The sequence below is a fragment of the Xenopus tropicalis genome, chromosome 7 (genome assembly GCF_000004195.4).
Source record: "Xenopus tropicalis strain Nigerian chromosome 7, UCB_Xtro_10.0, whole genome shotgun sequence".
Taxonomy (NCBI): domain Eukaryota; kingdom Metazoa; phylum Chordata; class Amphibia; order Anura; family Pipidae; genus Xenopus; species Xenopus tropicalis.
The window spans coordinates 89,178,961-89,186,707 of record NC_030683.2 but is presented as its reverse complement, the minus strand read 5'-3'; positions in this window follow the sequence as shown (position 1 = coordinate 89,186,707).

The following is a 7,747-nucleotide window of genomic DNA, read 5'->3' as shown; positions in this document are numbered from 1 at the left end:
TACTCAGCAACCAAGCTAAAACACAAAGAGTTAAAATCCTTCAAAACTATATATAGTTTATATAGAATATAAAGTTAAATGTCTAGTGCAGAATGGGACAGGTGAGGATGGTAGATGAAGATAAATTTGGGAGCAGGCCAGGGCACTGGAGGGTCTGGTTGTGGGTGGCCTAATTTGCACACAAAGGACAGAGGGTGCTAGTCTGGAGGGACCCATGGCACCCGACTCGAGTATAAGAGGGTGACTTTTTGAGCACATTTTGGGTGCTGAAAAACTAGGCTTATACTTGAGTATATACAGTAATCCCTTTGGGCACATCACTGTGTACTGTATATCCCACCCCCTTCAGTGATGTCTCCACCTTTACCCTACCAAACTCTGACTTCATCAGAGGGGGTATTTCAAATTAGTTCAATCAGCTGACTAGGTTGGGTGCAAATCACTAAGGGGTGGGGGCCTGACTTATGATATACTGTGTGATTCAGTAACGTTTAGTTACGCCATTGGTACTGCTCAAACTGTTTTTCCTGTCATTGGTGTTAATAAAAAATAACTTAGATGCTCAGATGCACCAGAGAATTTACCCATTTCACCAGACGTTTAGTATTGCAAGTTCAAAAAGGAAATATCTTCTAATTAACAATGGATAACTGCACTGGGGAAATTTAGAACCTATATTATTAAATTAGCCCCCATAGCCTTTAAAATGTGTGCAATACTTGCAGTCTTGAGGCACACAATGCACAGCCTCTGTGTGACTCATTAACTGCTTTGGCTGTCCTCCCGAAACGTAAAGCCTAGCTGTGGCTGCATTGTACATTCCCCCAATGTGCGTAAATCTACAGATTTACTGCAAAACACTATGCCCTTTGTTGTAAATCTGCCGGAAGAAATCTCTTCTGGAGCACAGAGGGCTCTCAGTGCGCCAGCAACACAGCCGGTGCACCCAGAGGGAAGCTGTCCCTGAGTATATTTTAAATATGCTGCAGTGCCCAGCAAGGTACAGAAAAAGTCAGTTTTGGCCATTTTTGCAGCTGCAGTTTTACTTTACTTCCCTTTATGGCACTATAATACCATGGGGGTCATTTAATATGAGCTCAGGGGTTTTACTTTATAACTGTGCTGCATGAGCGTATAGTACCATTCTTATGGGCAAGTGCACTAGGGTCAACAGGTACAGTCTTTCTGTAGTTAGAAGGTCAGTGCAAAGAATGCATGTATAACCTCTCATAACTCCGAAGGTGAATGGGTTCATTCTTTATAAAGCTGACTATCAGGCCCAGACTGGCAGTCTGTGGATTCTGCCAAGTGCCAGAGGGGCTGTTAAGATGCCATAGACAGTCACTATTTATTGGGCTGGTGGGGGTCTATTTGGGCCTCTTTGTTCTTGATAGGCCAGGGCCTGTTTTGAATTCCAGTCCAGGCCTGCTGGGTGTACATTGTTTGCTTTCCTCTGGATCAACATTAGACTAATTGCAAACAGGCTGAATTTGGACCATTGTTCTTTTAATTTTTTTAACTTCAATATGTTAATATGTTACACTGTATCATAAACTTTCCAACCATCACATCCTGAAACATTTAGGCTAATGACACATTTGGCATTTTACTGCTGCTGTGCTTGGGCAGGAAACAGCTATGGTCAGAATGGTCTGTCACAGCTTCCCATAGAGGCATATCATAAATGCTCTGCCTAGGGGCTCACTGTGGGGTTCCAGAGCGCTGGTCCAGCTGTCGCTGCAACAGGCTACATTTTGCCAATCATTCCTTCACTGGAAATATATATTTTTTTCAATTTAGAATACAAGAAATTGGGGAAAAACAGTTTTTACTCAAATTCCAAAATGAGAAATGTGAAGTGCTAGCAGATCTACCCAAAATCTATTTTTCCTGTTTTTAACATAGTTATACTGGGTTGTTATTATTTTTTTCGTACTTCATCATTGACACATTCCAAAGAGATCATACATAATTCACATCAGTCCCTGCCCCAGTCACTATGCTCAGTTTAGTCAGAAGCTAATTAACCCACCTGTATGATTTGGAGTGTAGGAGGAAACCATAGCACACAAACTCACACACACAAACTCCTTGTAGATATTATCTTGGCTTGGACTGAACTCAGGAACCCAGCACTGCAAGGCACTAATGCTACCCATGGGGCCACCCATTATTGTGTGTACACATTAAACATACAGATTACATACACTTTGCTACCTCCTTTTTTTGTACCCACTCCTTTCATGAATATCACAAAGGCATGCTGGCAGGTACACTAGTGACTGTGATATAAGGATGACAGTTCAGGATTTTAAGAGATACCGAGCATAATTTACTAAGAGTTACTAAAACTTTTGCATAATAAATCACACATGCTCAGTTATTGAAATAGGTGAACTGCTGTATGAACATAGATATATATCTTTACAACCTTTAAGTGCACATGGGTTCAGTGAATAAAGGGAGCCCTGTACTTTACATGTGATCAGTGACAGGTATAAGGTACAGGATTCCCTTGTACCTTTGCACACTGTGCCCTGCTTGTAACAACTCATCCACGTAAACAGTGGCAACTATGCATTTGTATTTGGCACAAGGCCATTTGGCATCACCCATTTGCACGTCCTTTTAAAGGGGACCTGTCACCCACACATAATATGCTGTATAATAAATGTCCTTTGCAAATTAAACATGAAACCTAAAAACCCTATTAAAAATATTACTGTCACTTTCCATTCAGCACTTCCTAGATGATGCTGCAATCCTCTCATTCTCCCTCCCTACTCACAGTCTACAACTGCATATCTTGTGTATGAGCATTAGGTCTCCTATTCTGGTGCATATATAAGATTTTGGGTTACAAAACTTGCTTTTTTAACAGTGTCTGCAAAATGGTGCCTTCCATGTAAGTAAAGTTTATTTTGCTCTAAGATAATAGAAAAGGATTTGAAAATATTTTTTAGGGTGATAGGTCCCATTTAATGTGCACAAACTTGCATTTGCAACACAGCTAAAGAAAATTAGTCTTAGTGCTATATACTGTGAGATGCACCAGAATGGTATTTTTAAAGTAAGTACAACAACACACACAAAATATGCTTTACAATGTTGCCCCAATGTGCCTCTTGAAACTTCATTTTGGAAAAAGCAAATTGATCAAGCCTTACACAATTTATACCAGAAAAAGATTGTCCGGAAAAATGGCTGCACTGTAATCTATGCAATGCTGAGTACCATAGCTCCTATATATTTAAGTCATTTACTGTTTTAGCTGTATCATCCTGTGGACGTTTCATGATAATTGATGTGCATTGATTTATACTGGTTGCTCTAATAAAACCCTAATGTTAAAAAAAATATTGTTGCAGAAAAAAGCAACTGTACATATTTGGCTTCAATAATAGTTTGTATATAACTGGAATAGGAAACTGGAGGGCACCACAGCACTAGTATATATATATATATAATGTGGGGTTCACATATATTGCGGCATTTTATACAAGACAGGGATATGTCATACATATAATGCTGTGCACCACATTACTAATTCAGACTTCTGATAATGCAGACTTCTTGAGCTATTTTGCATCAGAAGATGGGTCTAGAATGCTCTTCTTCTTATAGGCTAGCACACTATTGCCTCAGCCCAGCTTTTTAGCCACTATACAAAAATGTAGTTACTTTTCTCAAACAGCATATTCAAAATGCAAAAATAAAAGCAGATAATAAGTAAATAGAGGACAACATTTTTGCAGATGACCTAGAACAACGTGACATCTCTGAAAACGAAATGTTCTGACTAGCGGTGGTCATAGGTCAATGTCAACATACCAAGCTCCATAGCTATCCTTGTTTGAATGAGACTGGAAAATAATTTATACAACAGAGAAACAGAAAAGCACCTAAACATTCCCCACCCTAATAAACAGTAGATAGTCATGAGTAAATATTTAGCCAGGCATGGATTCACAGAGAATTTCCTTTTGCTATATGGGGCCTGGGGACCAATATCTCTGCCTATTTACCTTTATTACCAATGACAATGTAAAAGACAGGGGCAGCCACGGCACAAAGAAACCCCCTAAAACAACACTAGCTCTTCTAGAGACTGCCTGGTGATTAGCGCATTTTCAGGCTGAGGCCCACCAGTATTAGCAGAGCCAGTTAATTCTCACTGAAGTCAAAGGGATACAGCTGAACATTTTTGTAAGGCACTGTTGGGAGAATGCTTACAGATAAAGTAAAAAATGTAAGGTGGGCACAGTTGTGAACATCAGTTACAGTAGTTTAAAATTAAGGACTGAAGTGATGACACTGGGCATAAGAGGAATACAGGTTGACTTGCCATCAAGGGCCCTATCAATGTGCTGGGCCTGGGCTGTAGTTAAAGGGGTTTTGAAATGTTTGGTTTGATCAGGGCAGAGTGTAGTGAGGATGGGTGGCTCAGGGGCATAACTAGGCAGCCATTGGTGTCCTTACTACTAATTTTGGTAACTATGGACAGTTTGGGTAAGCGCGTAAGAGAAGAGAATACATTTGTGTGCTCTTCAGCACATGAGGGAAGTAACATGAAGTTATTGGGCTCTCCAGCTAACCCCATACGTCAGTCATGAAGGTTAAGGAAAAATTACAAAGTAATTTCTTCTTCTTTGCTGGATGGGGAGCAACTAGCAGTCTCTTATGTATATTTGAAAGCCTACCATACTTCCTTTGACCTGTTGGTTAATTTCTGATACATGATTTAAACCCTTTTGCATGACCTACACAACCAATATTCATAGATTTATAGTTACTGAACTCTCCATACAGGGTACCTTTGTTTACCAAGCTGCATTTGCAACTAATAAAAATGCCCCACACTACTGAGGAGAGGGTTGTGTTATAGTTGTACTGCCTCCCACAAGCTCTAAGCTACCCCCACAGAAAAAAGGTAGTGGGAAACACTAAAGGAGTTGACTGGAAAGGTAGGAGGAAACCAGGCAGTGTCACGCAGCCTGAAAGAATGGAGGAGGAGATGGTGATCAACACTGTCAGACAGTGAGTTTGAAGAAAAGATGCCATTGATTTTGATCACCTATTTCATATTCACTGCTGGCTCTGTGAAAAAAACAGCAATCCAGATTTAATTTAACCCAAATCACATGCAACCGAATTATGTATTATGTGCAGCCAACATAACCTGGGGTGCGGTTTGGTATATGATAACTATAACAACAAATATAATAATAACACCCCAAAGCTTCCCAATGCACAAGTAGGAAAGTAAAATTCAGATTTATAAAGCAGGAATTTGGCACAAATAAATTGGCACTTAATGTAAGAAATAGAAGGAAATAACAAATGCAGTAGAAAGCTGTATAAACCACTTAAATCAACAGTAATATATACAATTATTATATACAATTAATAACAAGGAAAATAAATTAATATCAATATAATAGTATTAGGGAGTTCTTTCAACCTTAAAAGCTAGTAATAATGGTACTCGAAGAGAAGAAAACTTCCAGATCTCTTTACTACATAACTTTTATTGTGCACTAAGAATTCATACGTAGTAATCTTGAACTATAAAGGAGGCATAAGATGCCCATACACTGCCTGATTTGAGCTGCTGATTTGGAATCAGGATTTTGATTGTTTCTTCTGTTCTGGAAAACAGTAGTAGCTGAAGGCTAGTTGGGAAATGTTGGGAAATGTTGAGACCTGTTATCCAACAACATCTGAGGGACTGCTTCTGCTGTTTCTAGAAAATTTTGGTTGTATCCCCTTATTTGTATGGCAATATCTGTACTTGTGAGGCCAATCTTGTGATAATAGTGGTATGATCCTTGCTGAAAATTCAACTACTGCCTTTGTCCACATGGTCTGACAAGTGATATTTTCTACAATAATGTCTAACATAGCAAAGTAATGTAAAAAAGGTGCAACGTTTTCTGCAAGTCCATCATGACTTCTGTTCACGTTGACCCTGATTTCTTTATTCTGGTATATTAAACTACAACCACCACTTAACAGTAACATATACAACCATCAAATCACAGGAAAAGAAAAATGTTTTAGTGCTTAATCTCTGAAATGAATACTTAACCTTTAATCTATTATATTAAAAATTATGTGTGAAGATAAAAATGCATATTTACAAACCAACAGGAATGAGATCTCTTTCCTGTTGGTTTGTAAATATGTATTTTTATCTTCGCCCTCTGTTCGTGTAGTGGGACTCTCTGTGTGTGTTGGACTCTCTCTGTTTTTTATATAAACATATACAACCAATAACAGGGAAAATAAATGAATATCAATATAATTGTATTAGGGAGTTCTTTTTACCTTAAAAGCTAGTAATAATGGGACTCTTGAAGAGAAGAAAACTTCCAGATCTCTTTACTTTATAACTTTTATTGTGCACTATGAGTTCAAATGTAGTAATCTTTAACTATAGAGAAGGTCATAAGATGCCCAAACATGGGCTGATTTGAGCTGCTGATTTAGAATCAGGATTTTGATTGTTTCTGCTGTTCTAGAAAACAGTAATAGCTGAAGGCTAGTTGGGAAATGTTGGGAAATGTTGAGACCTGTTATCCAACAACATCTGAGGGACTGCAGGTTACGTCCCTCTAAACCAAGCAGTGCTCATATTTTATCTAAAATATTCTTAGTAATTCCCTTACTTCAAAACATGAAAAACAGTCATGTATTTTGTAAATGTTCCTTGTGCTGCCAGCAAAGGGGCTTTTGATAAATACTTGCAATTAAATTGAGGCACATGAATAAAATGAAGGCCTGTGGTAATTTAGAAAGTGCCTGTAAGTTCTGCAGGCATGTGAAATAGCATTTAGGCAATCATGATGTGAATGGCTGCTTGTATAGATCTGCCTGGTGCAATATAGGTAACATACAGAAACAGCAGTATTCTAAATGCCAAAGAGCTGGTTTGATTAAAAAAAAGTATTCATCATCATTATCATCTTAGTTCTTTCATCTGTTTCCATTTCTTCAATTTATCATTACATCAAATAGACATCATTATTATAAGTCACTCCGGGGACATTATGTTGTGTTTAATTTTTAAAAACTTGCAAATATAAATAAAATTTGGTTCAGCTGATACTAGCATCCAAGGCAGGAAACTCTTGTGCCTGCTGCCCCTGGCCTCCTTCCCCTCACTCGTTTACCCGTCTGCCACCTCGGCACAAGGACACCCCTTACCCCTGCTGTTTATAAACCCTTAGCAGCATCTTGTTGCTGTATGAGATAAAGGAAGAAATACCAGTTGACCTACTACAGTTAAACACTGCACATAATTTCATATAACCTCAGTTTTCAGTCACATACATATTCCAAAACTTTTTTCTTTATTTATTCTTCATTTTGCATCAAAATATGTGTATCTAAAATACTATAATGCTAGGTTTTCATGGTTTCAGTTGTGTAGCACTGAAGATGCATTTGCAAGTAGTACCATTAATATTTTACGACATACTAAATGCATATTAGGAATGGAGTTTTGTGTGGCAGATCTAGAGCAAGCATTGCAACACAATGTTATTGCTGTGACAGCATTATTAATCAGTGTAATCTTGCCTTGTATGCCACACAAAAGTAGTACTGCCAGCCAGGGTGGGAAGATCATGCAACTTGTAGAAATCAGAAAAATATGAAAAAAGCTTCGGCAGGTTTGCTGCAAAACATTTATTATGGGTAGCTTTTTTCCTTTTTTTTGGATTTCTACAATTGTATTTGGTTGCAG